The sequence below is a fragment of the Denticeps clupeoides genome, unplaced genomic scaffold (genome assembly GCF_900700375.1).
Source record: "Denticeps clupeoides unplaced genomic scaffold, fDenClu1.1, whole genome shotgun sequence".
In the NCBI taxonomy this organism is placed as follows: Eukaryota; Metazoa; Chordata; class Actinopteri; order Clupeiformes; family Denticipitidae; genus Denticeps; species Denticeps clupeoides.
In genome coordinates, this window is record NW_021629902.1 from 26,323 (window position 1) to 35,731 (window position 9,409).

Below are 9,409 nucleotides of genomic sequence, written 5' to 3' on the forward strand. Positions count from 1 at the left end.
GGTTGTTTAAAGTCCAAGATTTTCAAGCAGAGATTGCTTACGGCCATACCAGCCCAAGAACGCCCGGTCTCGTCTGATCTCGGAAGCTAAGAAGGCTTGGGCCTGGTTAGTACTTGGATGGGAGACCTCCTGGGAATACCAGGTGCTGTAAGCTTTAACTGTTGAAAAACTTTTTAAAATGAAGTTTTTTTGCATCGCTTTGTTAGTTTTTATCTAAAGTAAGTTAAGAGGTATTTTCACTCTGTGATATGTTTTCAAGCCTAGGTTGTTTAAAGTCCAAGATTTTCAAGCAGAGATTGCTTACGGCCATACCAGCCCAAGAACGCCCGGTCTCGTCTGATCTCGGAAGCTAAGAAGGCTTGGGCCTGGTTAGTACTTGGATGGGAGACCTCCTGGGAATACCAGGTGCTGTAAGCTTTAACTGTTGAAAAACTTTTTAAAATGAAGTTTTTTTGCATCGCTTTGTTAGTTTTTATCTAAAGTAAGTTAAGAGGTATTTTCACTCTGTGATATGTTTTCAAGCCTAGGTTGTTTAAAGTCCAAGATTTTCAAGCAGAGATTGCTTACGGCCATACCAGCCCAAGAACGCCCGGTCTCGTCTGATCTCGGAAGCTAAGAAGGCTTGGGCCTGGTTAGTACTTGGATGGGAGACCTCCTGGGAATACCAGGTGCTGTAAGCTTTAACTGTTGAAAAACTTTTTAAAATGAAGTTTTTTTGCATCGCTTTGTTAGTTTTTATCTAAAGTAAGTTAAGAGGTATTTTCACTCTGTGATATGTTTTCAAGCCTAGGTTGTTTAAAGTCCAAGATTTTCAAGCAGAGATTGCTTACGGCCATACCAGCCCAAGAACGCCCGGTCTCGTCTGATCTCGGAAGCTAAGAAGGCTTGGGCCTGGTTAGTACTTGGATGGGAGACCTCCTGGGAATACCAGGTGCTGTAAGCTTTAACTGTTGAAAAACTTTTTAAAATGAAGTTTTTTTGCATCGCTTTGTTAGTTTTTATCTAAAGTAAGTTAAGAGGTATTTTCACTCTGTGATATGTTTTCAAGCCTAGGTTGTTTAAAGTCCAAGATTTTCAAGCAGAGATTGCTTACGGCCATACCAGCCCAAGAACGCCCGGTCTCGTCTGATCTCGGAAGCTAAGAAGGCTTGGGCCTGGTTAGTACTTGGATGGGAGACCTCCTGGGAATACCAGGTGCTGTAAGCTTTAACTGTTGAAAAACTTTTTAAAATGAAGTTTTTTTGCATCGCTTTGTTAGTTTTTATCTAAAGTAAGTTAAGAGGTATTTTCACTCTGTGATATGTTTTCAAGCCTAGGTTGTTTAAAGTCCAAGATTTTCAAGCAGAGATTGCTTACGGCCATACCAGCCCAAGAACGCCCGGTCTCGTCTGATCTCGGAAGCTAAGAAGGCTTGGGCCTGGTTAGTACTTGGAAGGGAGACCTCCTGGGAATACCAGGTGCTGTAAGCTTTAACTGTTGAAAAACTTTTTAAAATGAAGTTTTTTTGCATCGCTTTGTTAGTTTTTATCTAAAGTAAGTTAAGAGGTATTTTCACTCTGTGATATGTTTTCAAGCCTAGGTTGTTTAAAGTCCAAGATTTTCAAGCAGAGATTGCTTACGGCCATACCAGCCCAAGAACGCCCGGTCTCGTCTGATCTCGGAAGCTAAGAAGGCTTGGGCCTGGTTAGTACTTGGATGGGAGACCTCCTGGGAATACCAGGTGCTGTAAGCTTTAACTGTTGAAAAACTTTTTAAAATGAAGTTTTTTTGCATCGCTTTGTTAGTTTTTATCTAAAGTAAGTTAAGAGGTATTTTCACTCTGTGATATGTTTTCAAGCCTAGGTTGTTTAAAGTCCAAGATTTTCAAGCAGAGATTGCTTACGGCAATACCAGCCCAAGAACGCCCGGTCTCGTCTGATCTCGGAAGCTAAGAAGGCTTGGGCCTGGTTAGTACTTGGATGGGAGACCTCCTGGGAATACCAGGTGCTGTAAGCTTTAACTGTTGAAAAACTTTTTAAAATGAAGTTTTTTTGCATCGCTTTGTTAGTTTTTATCTAAAGTAAGTTAAGAGGTATTTTCACTCTGTGATATGTTTTCAAGCCTAGGTTGTTTAAAGTCCAAGATTTTCAAGCAGAGATTGCTTACGGCCATACCAGCCCAAGAACGCCCGGTCTCGTCTGATCTCGGAAGCTAAGAAGGCTTGGGCCTGGTTAGTACTTGGATGGGAGACCTCCTGGGAATACCAGGTGCTGTAAGCTTTAACTGTTGAAAAACTTTTTAAAATGAAGTTTTTTTGCATCGCTTTGTTAGTTTTTATCTAAAGTAAGTTAAGAGGTATTTTCACTCTGTGATATGTTTTCAAGCCTAGGTTGTTTAAAGTCCAAGATTTTCAAGCAGAGATTGCTTACGGCCATACCAGCCCAAGAACGCCCGGTCTCGTCTGATCTCGGAAGCTAAGAAGGCTTGGGCCTGGTTAGTACTTGGATGGGAGACCTCCTGGGAATACCAGGTGCTGTAAGCTTTAACTGTTGAAAAACTTTTTAAAATGAAGTTTTTTTGCATCGCTTTGTTAGTTTTTATCTAAAGTAAGTTAAGAGGTATTTTCACTCTGTGATATGTTTTCAAGCCTAGGTTGTTTAAAGTCCAAGATTTTCAAGCAGAGATTGCTTACGGCCATACCAGCCCAAGAACGCCCGGTCTCGTCTGATCTCGGAAGCTAAGAAGGCTTGGGCCTGGTTAGTACTTGGATGGGAGACCTCCTGGGAATACCAGGTGCTGTAAGCTTTAACTGTTGAAAAACTTTTTAAAATGAAGTTTTTTTGCATCGCTTTGTTAGTTTTTATCTAAAGTAAGTTAAGAGGTATTTTCACTCTGTGATATGTTTTCAAGCCTAGGTTGTTTAAAGTCCAAGATTTTCAAGCAGAGATTGCTTACGGCCATACCAGCCCAAGAACGCCCGGTCTCGTCTGATCTCGGAAGCTAAGAAGGCTTGGGCCTGGTTAGTACTTGGATGGGAGACCTCCTGGGAATACCAGGTGCTGTAAGCTTTAACTGTTGAAAAACTTTTTAAAATGAAGTTTTTTTGCATCGCTTTGTTAGTTTTTATCTAAAGTAAGTTAAGAGGTATTTTCACTCTGTGATATGTTTTCAAGCCTAGGTTGTTTAAAGTCCAAGATTTTCAAGCAGAGATTGCTTACGGCCATACCAGCCCAAGAACGCCCGGTCTCGTCTGATCTCGGAAGCTAAGAAGGCTTGGGCCTGGTTAGTACTTGGATGGGAGACCTCCTGGGAATACCAGGTGCTGTAAGCTTTAACTGTTGAAAAACTTTTTAAAATGAAGTTTTTTTGCATCGCTTTGTTAGTTTTTATCTAAAGTAAGTTAAGAGGTATTTTCACTCTGTGATATGTTTTCAAGCCTAGGTTGTTTAAAGTCCAAGATTTTCAAGCAGAGATTGCTTACGGCCATACCAGCCCAAGAACGCCCGGTCTCGTCTGATCTCGGAAGCTAAGAAGGCTTGGGCCTGGTTAGTACTTGGATGGGAGACCTCCTGGGAATACCAGGTGCTGTAAGCTTTAACTGTTGAAAAACTTTTTAAAATGAAGTTTTTTTGCATCGCTTTGTTAGTTTTTATCTAAAGTAAGTTAAGAGGTATTTTCACTCTGTGATATGTTTTCAAGCCTAGGTTGTTTAAAGTCCAAGATTTTCAAGCAGAGATTGCTTACGGCCATACCAGCCCAAGAACGCCCGGTCTCGTCTGATCTCGGAAGCTAAGAAGGCTTGGGCCTGGTTAGTACTTGGATGGGAGACCTCCTGGGAATACCAGGTGCTGTAAGCTTTAACTGTTGAAAAACTTTTTAAAATGAAGTTTTTTTGCATCGCTTTGTTAGTTTTTATCTAAAGTAAGTTAAGAGGTATTTTCACTCTGTGATATGTTTTCAAGCCTAGGTTGTTTAAAGTCCAAGATTTTCAAGCAGAGATTGCTTACGGCCATACCAGCCCAAGAACGCCCGGTCTCGTCTGATCTCGGAAGCTAAGAAGGCTTGGGCCTGGTTAGTACTTGGATGGGAGACCTCCTGGGAATACCAGGTGCTGTAAGCTTTAACTGTTGAAAAACTTTTTAAAATGAAGTTTTTTTGCATCGCTTTGTTAGTTTTTATCTAAAGTAAGTTAAGAGGTATTTTCACTCTGTGATATGTTTTCAAGCCTAGGTTGTTTAAAGTCCAAGATTTTCAAGCAGAGATTGCTTACGGCCATACCAGCCCAAGAACGCCCGGTCTCGTCTGATCTCGGAAGCTAAGAAGGCTTGGGCCTGGTTAGTACTTGGATGGGAGACCTCCTGGGAATACCAGGTGCTGTAAGCTTTAACTGTTGAAAAACTTTTTAAAATGAAGTTTTTTTGCATCGCTTTGTTAGTTTTTATCTAAAGTAAGTTAAGAGGTATTTTCACTCTGTGATATGTTTTCAAGCCTAGGTTGTTTAAAGTCCAAGATTTTCAAGCAGAGATTGCTTACGGCCATACCAGCCCAAGAACGCCCGGTCTCGTCTGATCTCGGAAGCTAAGAAGGCTTGGGCCTGGTTAGTACTTGGATGGGAGACCTCCTGGGAATACCAGGTGCTGTAAGCTTTAACTGTTGAAAAACTTTTTAAAATGAAGTTTTTTTGCATCGCTTTGTTAGTTTTTATCTAAAGTAAGTTAAGAGGTATTTTCACTCTGTGATATGTTTTCAAGCCTAGGTTGTTTAAAGTCCAAGATTTTCAAGCAGAGATTGCTTACGGCCATACCAGCCCAAGAACGCCCGGTCTCGTCTGATCTCGGAAGCTAAGAAGGCTTGGGCCTGGTTAGTACTTGGATGGGAGACCTCCTGGGAATACCAGGTGCTGTAAGCTTTAACTGTTGAAAAACTTTTTAAAATGAAGTTTTTTTGCATCGCTTTGTTAGTTTTTATCTAAAGTAAGTTAAGAGGTATTTTCACTCTGTGATATGTTTTCAAGCCTAGGTTGTTTAAAGTCCAAGATTTTCAAGCAGAGATTGCTTACGGCCATACCAGCCCAAGAACGCCCGGTCTCGTCTGATCTCGGAAGCTAAGAAGGCTTGGGCCTGGTTAGTACTTGGATGGGAGACCTCCTGGGAATACCAGGTGCTGTAAGCTTTAACTGTTGAAAAACTTTTTAAAATGAAGTTTTTTTGCATCGCTTTGTTAGTTTTTATCTAAAGTAAGTTAAGAGGTATTTTCACTCTGTGATATGTTTTCAAGCCTAGGTTGTTTAAAGTCCAAGATTTTCAAGCAGAGATTGCTTACGGCCATACCAGCCCAAGAACGCCCGGTCTCGTCTGATCTCGGAAGCTAAGAAGGCTTGGGCCTGGTTAGTACTTGGATGGGAGACCTCCTGGGAATACCAGGTGCTGTAAGCTTTAACTGTTGAAAAACTTTTTAAAATGAAGTTTTTTTGCATCGCTTTGTTAGTTTTTATCTAAAGTAAGTTAAGAGGTATTTTCACTCTGTGATATGTTTTCAAGCCTAGGTTGTTTAAAGTCCAAGATTTTCAAGCAGAGATTGCTTACGGCCATACCAGCCCAAGAACGCCCGGTCTCGTCTGATCTCGGAAGCTAAGAAGGCTTGGGCCTGGTTAGTACTTGGATGGGAGACCTCCTGGGAATACCAGGTGCTGTAAGCTTTAACTGTTGAAAAACTTTTTAAAATGAAGTTTTTTTGCATCGCTTTGTTAGTTTTTATCTAAAGTAAGTTAAGAGGTATTTTCACTCTGTGATATGTTTTCAAGCCTAGGTTGTTTAAAGTCCAAGACTTTCAAGCAGAGATTGCTTACGGCCATACCAGCCCAAGAACGCCCGGTCTCGTCTGATCTCGGAAGCTAAGAAGGCTTGGGCCTGGTTAGTACTTGGATGGGAGACCTCCTGGGAATACCAGGTGCTGTAAGCTTTAACTGTTGAAAAACTTTTTAAAATGAAGTTTTTTTGCATCGCTTTGTTAGTTTTTATCTAAAGTAAGTTAAGAGGTATTTTCACTCTGTGATATGTTTTCAAGCCTAGGTTGTTTAAAGTCCAAGATTTTCAAGCAGAGATTGCTTACGGCCATACCAGCCCAAGAACGCCCGGTCTCGTCTGATCTCGGAAGCTAAGAAGGCTTGGGCCTGGTTAGTACTTGGATGGGAGACCTCCTGGGAATACCAGGTGCTGTAAGCTTTAACTGTTGAAAAACTTTTTAAAATGAAGTTTTTTTGCATCGCTTTGTTAGTTTTTATCTAAAGTAAGTTAAGAGGTATTTTCACTCTGTGATATGTTTTCAAGCCTAGGTTGTTTAAAGTCCAAGATTTTCAAGCAGAGATTGCTTACGGCCATACCAGCCCAAGAACGCCCGGTCTCGTCTGATCTCGGAAGCTAAGAAGGCTTGGGCCTGGTTAGTACTTGGATGGGAGACCTCCTGGGAATACCAGGTGCTGTAAGCTTTAACTGTTGAAAAACTTTTTAAAATGAAGTTTTTTTGCATCGCTTTGTTAGTTTTTATCTAAAGTAAGTTAAGAGGTATTTTCACTCTGTGATATGTTTTCAAGCCTAGGTTGTTTAAAGTCCAAGATTTTCAAGCAGAGATTGCTTACGGCCATACCAGCCCAAGAACGCCCGGTCTCGTCTGATCTCGGAAGCTAAGAAGGCTTGGGCCTGGTTAGTACTTGGATGGGAGACCTCCTGGGAATACCAGGTGCTGTAAGCTTTAACTGTTGAAAAACTTTTTAAAATGAAGTTTTTTTGCATCGCTTTGTTAGTTTTTATCTAAAGTAAGTTAAGAGGTATTTTCACTCTGTGATATGTTTTCAAGCCTAGGTTGTTTAAAGTCCAAGATTTTCAAGCAGAGATTGCTTACGGCCATACCAGCCCAAGAACGCCCGGTCTCGTCTGATCTCGGAAGCTAAGAAGGCTTGGGCCTGGTTAGTACTTGGATGGGAGACCTCCTGGGAATACCAGGTGCTGTAAGCTTTAACTGTTGAAAAACTTTTTAAAATGAAGTTTTTTTGCATCGCTTTGTTAGTTTTTATCTAAAGTAAGTTAAGAGGTATTTTCACTCTGTGATATGTTTTCAAGCCTAGGTTGTTTAAAGTCCAAGATTTTCAAGCAGAGATTGCTTACGGCCATACCAGCCCAAGAACGCCCGGTCTCGTCTGATCTCGGAAGCTAAGAAGGCTTGGGCCTGGTTAGTACTTGGATGGGAGACCTCCTGGGAATACCAGGTGCTGTAAGCTTTAACTGTTGAAAAACTTTTTAAAATGAAGTTTTTTTGCATCGCTTTGTTAGTTTTTATCTAAAGTAAGTTAAGAGGTATTTTCACTCTGTGATATGTTTTCAAGCCTAGGTTGTTTAAAGTCCAAGATTTTCAAGCAGAGATTGCTTACGGCCATACCAGCCCAAGAACGCCCGGTCTCGTCTGATCTCGGAAGCTAAGAAGGCTTGGGCCTGGTTAGTACTTGGATGGGAGACCTCCTGGGAATACCAGGTGCTGTAAGCTTTAACTGTTGAAAAACTTTTTAAAATGAAGTTTTTTTGCATCGCTTTGTTAGTTTTTATCTAAAGTAAGTTAAGAGGTATTTTCACTCTGTGATATGTTTTCAAGCCTAGGTTGTTTAAAGTCCAAGATTTTCAAGCAGAGATTGCTTACGGCCATACCAGCCCAAGAACGCCCGGTCTCGTCTGATCTCGGAAGCTAAGAAGGCTTGGGCCTGGTTAGTACTTGGATGGGAGACCTCCTGGGAATACCAGGTGCTGTAAGCTTTAACTGTTGAAAAACTTTTTAAAATGAAGTTTTTTTGCATCGCTTTGTTAGTTTTTATCTAAAGTAAGTTAAGAGGTATTTTCACTCTGTGATATGTTTTCAAGCCTAGGTTGTTTAAAGTCCAAGATTTTCAAGCAGAGATTGCTTACGGCCATACCAGCCCAAGAACGCCTGGTCTCGTCTGATCTCGGAAGCTAAGAAGGCTTGGGCCTGGTTAGTACTTGGATGGGAGACCTCCTGGGAATACCAGGTGCTGTAAGCTTTAACTGTTGAAAAACTTTTTAAAATGAAGTTTTTTTGCATCGCTTTGTTAGTTTTTATCTAAAGTAAGTTAAGAGGTATTTTCACTCTGTGATATGTTTTCAAGCCTAGGTTGTTTAAAGTCCAAGATTTTCAAGCAGAGATTGCTTACGGCCATACCAGCCCAAGAACGCCCGGTCTCGTCTGATCTCGGAAGCTAAGAAGGCTTGGGCCTGGTTAGTACTTGGATGGGAGACCTCCTGGGAATACCAGGTGCTGTAAGCTTTAACTGTTGAAAAACTTTTTAAAATGAAGTTTTTTTGCATCGCTTTGTTAGTTTTTATCTAAAGTAAGTTAAGAGGTATTTTCACTCTGTGATATGTTTTCAAGCCTAGGTTGTTTAAAGTCCAAGATTTTCAAGCAGAGATTGCTTACGGCCATACCAGCCCAAGAACGCCCGGTCTCGTCTGATCTCGGAAGCTAAGAAGGCTTGGGCCTGGTTAGTACTTGGATGGGAGACCTCCTGGGAATACCAGGTGCTGTAAGCTTTAACTGTTGAAAAACTTTTTAAAATGAAGTTTTTTTGCATCGCTTTGTTAGTTTTTATCTAAAGTAAGTTAAGAGGTATTTTCACTCTGTGATATGTTTTCAAGCCTAGGTTGTTTAAAGTCCAAGATTTTCAAGCAGAGATTGCTTACGGCCATACCAGCCCAAGAACGCCCGGTCTCGTCTGATCTCGGAAGCTAAGAAGGCTTGGGCCTGGTTAGTACTTGGATGGGAGACCTCCTGGGAATACCAGGTGCTGTAAGCTTTAACTGTTGAAAAACTTTTTAAAATGAAGTTTTTTTGCATCGCTTTGTTAGTTTTTATCTAAAGTAAGTTAAGAGGTATTTTCACTCTGTGATATGTTTTCAAGCCTAGGTTGTTTAAAGTCCAAGATTTTCAAGCAGAGATTGCTTACGGCCATACCAGCCCAAGAACGCCCGGTCTCGTCTGATCTCGGAAGCTAAGAAGGCTTGGGCCTGGTTAGTACTTGGATGGGAGACCTCCTGGGAATACCAGGTGCTGTAAGCTTTAACTGTTGAAAAACTTTTTAAAATGAAGTTTTTTTGCATCGCTTTGTTAGTTTTTATCTAAAGTAAGTTAAGAGGTATTTTCACTCTGTGATATGTTTTCAAGCCTAGGTTGTTTAAAGTCCAAGATTTTCAAGCAGAGATTGCTTACGGCCATACCAGCCCAAGAACGCCCGGTCTCGTCTGATCTCGGAAGCTAAGAAGGCTTGGGCCTGGTTAGTACTTGGATGGGAGACCTCCTGGGAATACCAGGTGCTGTAAGCTTTAACTGTTGAAAAACTTTTTAAAATGAAGTTTTTTTGCATCGCTTTGTT

The 9,409-nt window shown here is 41.1% G+C and overlaps 36 non-coding genes across 36 annotated transcripts; all 36 read left to right on the top strand.

Moving 5' to 3' along the window:
- The first annotated feature begins 35 nt into the window (after positions 1-35).
- LOC114776819 (5S ribosomal RNA) lies at positions 36-154 on the top strand. Its single transcript, XR_003745717.1, has one exon. It is a non-coding gene; the product is annotated as a 5S ribosomal RNA (ribosomal RNA).
- A 144-nt stretch (positions 155-298) lies between these two features.
- Positions 299-417, top strand: LOC114776820 (5S ribosomal RNA). Its single transcript, XR_003745718.1, has one exon. It is a non-coding gene; the product is annotated as a 5S ribosomal RNA (ribosomal RNA).
- Positions 418-561: 144 nt separating this feature from the next.
- Positions 562-680, top strand: LOC114776821 (5S ribosomal RNA). The gene has a single exon (XR_003745719.1). It is a non-coding gene; the product is annotated as a 5S ribosomal RNA (ribosomal RNA).
- Positions 681-824: 144 nt separating this feature from the next.
- LOC114776823 (5S ribosomal RNA) lies at positions 825-943 on the top strand. The gene has a single exon (XR_003745721.1). It is a non-coding gene; the product is annotated as a 5S ribosomal RNA (ribosomal RNA).
- A 144-nt stretch (positions 944-1,087) lies between these two features.
- Positions 1,088-1,206, top strand: LOC114776824 (5S ribosomal RNA). Its single transcript, XR_003745722.1, has one exon. It is a non-coding gene; the product is annotated as a 5S ribosomal RNA (ribosomal RNA).
- Positions 1,207-1,350: 144 nt separating this feature from the next.
- On the top strand, positions 1,351-1,469 carry LOC114776931 (5S ribosomal RNA). The gene has a single exon (XR_003745825.1). It is a non-coding gene; the product is annotated as a 5S ribosomal RNA (ribosomal RNA).
- Positions 1,470-1,613: 144 nt separating this feature from the next.
- Positions 1,614-1,732, top strand: LOC114776825 (5S ribosomal RNA). Its single transcript, XR_003745723.1, has one exon. It is a non-coding gene; the product is annotated as a 5S ribosomal RNA (ribosomal RNA).
- A 144-nt stretch (positions 1,733-1,876) lies between these two features.
- Positions 1,877-1,995, top strand: LOC114776923 (5S ribosomal RNA). Its single transcript, XR_003745817.1, has one exon. It is a non-coding gene; the product is annotated as a 5S ribosomal RNA (ribosomal RNA).
- Positions 1,996-2,139: 144 nt separating this feature from the next.
- LOC114776826 (5S ribosomal RNA) lies at positions 2,140-2,258 on the top strand. Its single transcript, XR_003745724.1, has one exon. It is a non-coding gene; the product is annotated as a 5S ribosomal RNA (ribosomal RNA).
- Positions 2,259-2,402: 144 nt separating this feature from the next.
- Positions 2,403-2,521, top strand: LOC114776827 (5S ribosomal RNA). The gene has a single exon (XR_003745725.1). It is a non-coding gene; the product is annotated as a 5S ribosomal RNA (ribosomal RNA).
- Positions 2,522-2,665: 144 nt separating this feature from the next.
- Positions 2,666-2,784, top strand: LOC114776828 (5S ribosomal RNA). The gene has a single exon (XR_003745726.1). It is a non-coding gene; the product is annotated as a 5S ribosomal RNA (ribosomal RNA).
- A 144-nt stretch (positions 2,785-2,928) lies between these two features.
- On the top strand, positions 2,929-3,047 carry LOC114776829 (5S ribosomal RNA). The gene has a single exon (XR_003745727.1). It is a non-coding gene; the product is annotated as a 5S ribosomal RNA (ribosomal RNA).
- A 144-nt stretch (positions 3,048-3,191) lies between these two features.
- On the top strand, positions 3,192-3,310 carry LOC114776830 (5S ribosomal RNA). Its single transcript, XR_003745728.1, has one exon. It is a non-coding gene; the product is annotated as a 5S ribosomal RNA (ribosomal RNA).
- Positions 3,311-3,454: 144 nt separating this feature from the next.
- LOC114776831 (5S ribosomal RNA) lies at positions 3,455-3,573 on the top strand. The gene has a single exon (XR_003745729.1). It is a non-coding gene; the product is annotated as a 5S ribosomal RNA (ribosomal RNA).
- A 144-nt stretch (positions 3,574-3,717) lies between these two features.
- Positions 3,718-3,836, top strand: LOC114776832 (5S ribosomal RNA). The gene has a single exon (XR_003745730.1). It is a non-coding gene; the product is annotated as a 5S ribosomal RNA (ribosomal RNA).
- Positions 3,837-3,980: 144 nt separating this feature from the next.
- LOC114776834 (5S ribosomal RNA) lies at positions 3,981-4,099 on the top strand. The gene has a single exon (XR_003745732.1). It is a non-coding gene; the product is annotated as a 5S ribosomal RNA (ribosomal RNA).
- A 144-nt stretch (positions 4,100-4,243) lies between these two features.
- Positions 4,244-4,362, top strand: LOC114776836 (5S ribosomal RNA). The gene has a single exon (XR_003745733.1). It is a non-coding gene; the product is annotated as a 5S ribosomal RNA (ribosomal RNA).
- Positions 4,363-4,506: 144 nt separating this feature from the next.
- LOC114776837 (5S ribosomal RNA) lies at positions 4,507-4,625 on the top strand. Its single transcript, XR_003745734.1, has one exon. It is a non-coding gene; the product is annotated as a 5S ribosomal RNA (ribosomal RNA).
- Positions 4,626-4,769: 144 nt separating this feature from the next.
- Positions 4,770-4,888, top strand: LOC114776838 (5S ribosomal RNA). Its single transcript, XR_003745735.1, has one exon. It is a non-coding gene; the product is annotated as a 5S ribosomal RNA (ribosomal RNA).
- Positions 4,889-5,032: 144 nt separating this feature from the next.
- On the top strand, positions 5,033-5,151 carry LOC114776839 (5S ribosomal RNA). Its single transcript, XR_003745736.1, has one exon. It is a non-coding gene; the product is annotated as a 5S ribosomal RNA (ribosomal RNA).
- A 144-nt stretch (positions 5,152-5,295) lies between these two features.
- LOC114776840 (5S ribosomal RNA) lies at positions 5,296-5,414 on the top strand. Its single transcript, XR_003745737.1, has one exon. It is a non-coding gene; the product is annotated as a 5S ribosomal RNA (ribosomal RNA).
- Positions 5,415-5,558: 144 nt separating this feature from the next.
- Positions 5,559-5,677, top strand: LOC114776841 (5S ribosomal RNA). Its single transcript, XR_003745738.1, has one exon. It is a non-coding gene; the product is annotated as a 5S ribosomal RNA (ribosomal RNA).
- Positions 5,678-5,821: 144 nt separating this feature from the next.
- On the top strand, positions 5,822-5,940 carry LOC114776842 (5S ribosomal RNA). Its single transcript, XR_003745739.1, has one exon. It is a non-coding gene; the product is annotated as a 5S ribosomal RNA (ribosomal RNA).
- Positions 5,941-6,084: 144 nt separating this feature from the next.
- Positions 6,085-6,203, top strand: LOC114776843 (5S ribosomal RNA). Its single transcript, XR_003745740.1, has one exon. It is a non-coding gene; the product is annotated as a 5S ribosomal RNA (ribosomal RNA).
- Positions 6,204-6,347: 144 nt separating this feature from the next.
- On the top strand, positions 6,348-6,466 carry LOC114776844 (5S ribosomal RNA). Its single transcript, XR_003745741.1, has one exon. It is a non-coding gene; the product is annotated as a 5S ribosomal RNA (ribosomal RNA).
- Positions 6,467-6,610: 144 nt separating this feature from the next.
- Positions 6,611-6,729, top strand: LOC114776846 (5S ribosomal RNA). Its single transcript, XR_003745743.1, has one exon. It is a non-coding gene; the product is annotated as a 5S ribosomal RNA (ribosomal RNA).
- Positions 6,730-6,873: 144 nt separating this feature from the next.
- On the top strand, positions 6,874-6,992 carry LOC114776847 (5S ribosomal RNA). The gene has a single exon (XR_003745744.1). It is a non-coding gene; the product is annotated as a 5S ribosomal RNA (ribosomal RNA).
- Positions 6,993-7,136: 144 nt separating this feature from the next.
- On the top strand, positions 7,137-7,255 carry LOC114776848 (5S ribosomal RNA). The gene has a single exon (XR_003745745.1). It is a non-coding gene; the product is annotated as a 5S ribosomal RNA (ribosomal RNA).
- A 144-nt stretch (positions 7,256-7,399) lies between these two features.
- On the top strand, positions 7,400-7,518 carry LOC114776849 (5S ribosomal RNA). Its single transcript, XR_003745746.1, has one exon. It is a non-coding gene; the product is annotated as a 5S ribosomal RNA (ribosomal RNA).
- A 144-nt stretch (positions 7,519-7,662) lies between these two features.
- LOC114776850 (5S ribosomal RNA) lies at positions 7,663-7,781 on the top strand. The gene has a single exon (XR_003745747.1). It is a non-coding gene; the product is annotated as a 5S ribosomal RNA (ribosomal RNA).
- Positions 7,782-7,925: 144 nt separating this feature from the next.
- LOC114776925 (5S ribosomal RNA) lies at positions 7,926-8,044 on the top strand. Its single transcript, XR_003745819.1, has one exon. It is a non-coding gene; the product is annotated as a 5S ribosomal RNA (ribosomal RNA).
- A 144-nt stretch (positions 8,045-8,188) lies between these two features.
- Positions 8,189-8,307, top strand: LOC114776852 (5S ribosomal RNA). Its single transcript, XR_003745748.1, has one exon. It is a non-coding gene; the product is annotated as a 5S ribosomal RNA (ribosomal RNA).
- A 144-nt stretch (positions 8,308-8,451) lies between these two features.
- On the top strand, positions 8,452-8,570 carry LOC114776853 (5S ribosomal RNA). The gene has a single exon (XR_003745749.1). It is a non-coding gene; the product is annotated as a 5S ribosomal RNA (ribosomal RNA).
- Positions 8,571-8,714: 144 nt separating this feature from the next.
- On the top strand, positions 8,715-8,833 carry LOC114776854 (5S ribosomal RNA). Its single transcript, XR_003745750.1, has one exon. It is a non-coding gene; the product is annotated as a 5S ribosomal RNA (ribosomal RNA).
- A 144-nt stretch (positions 8,834-8,977) lies between these two features.
- Positions 8,978-9,096, top strand: LOC114776855 (5S ribosomal RNA). Its single transcript, XR_003745751.1, has one exon. It is a non-coding gene; the product is annotated as a 5S ribosomal RNA (ribosomal RNA).
- Positions 9,097-9,240: 144 nt separating this feature from the next.
- On the top strand, positions 9,241-9,359 carry LOC114776856 (5S ribosomal RNA). Its single transcript, XR_003745752.1, has one exon. It is a non-coding gene; the product is annotated as a 5S ribosomal RNA (ribosomal RNA).
- The last annotated feature ends 50 nt before the right edge of the window (positions 9,360-9,409 follow it).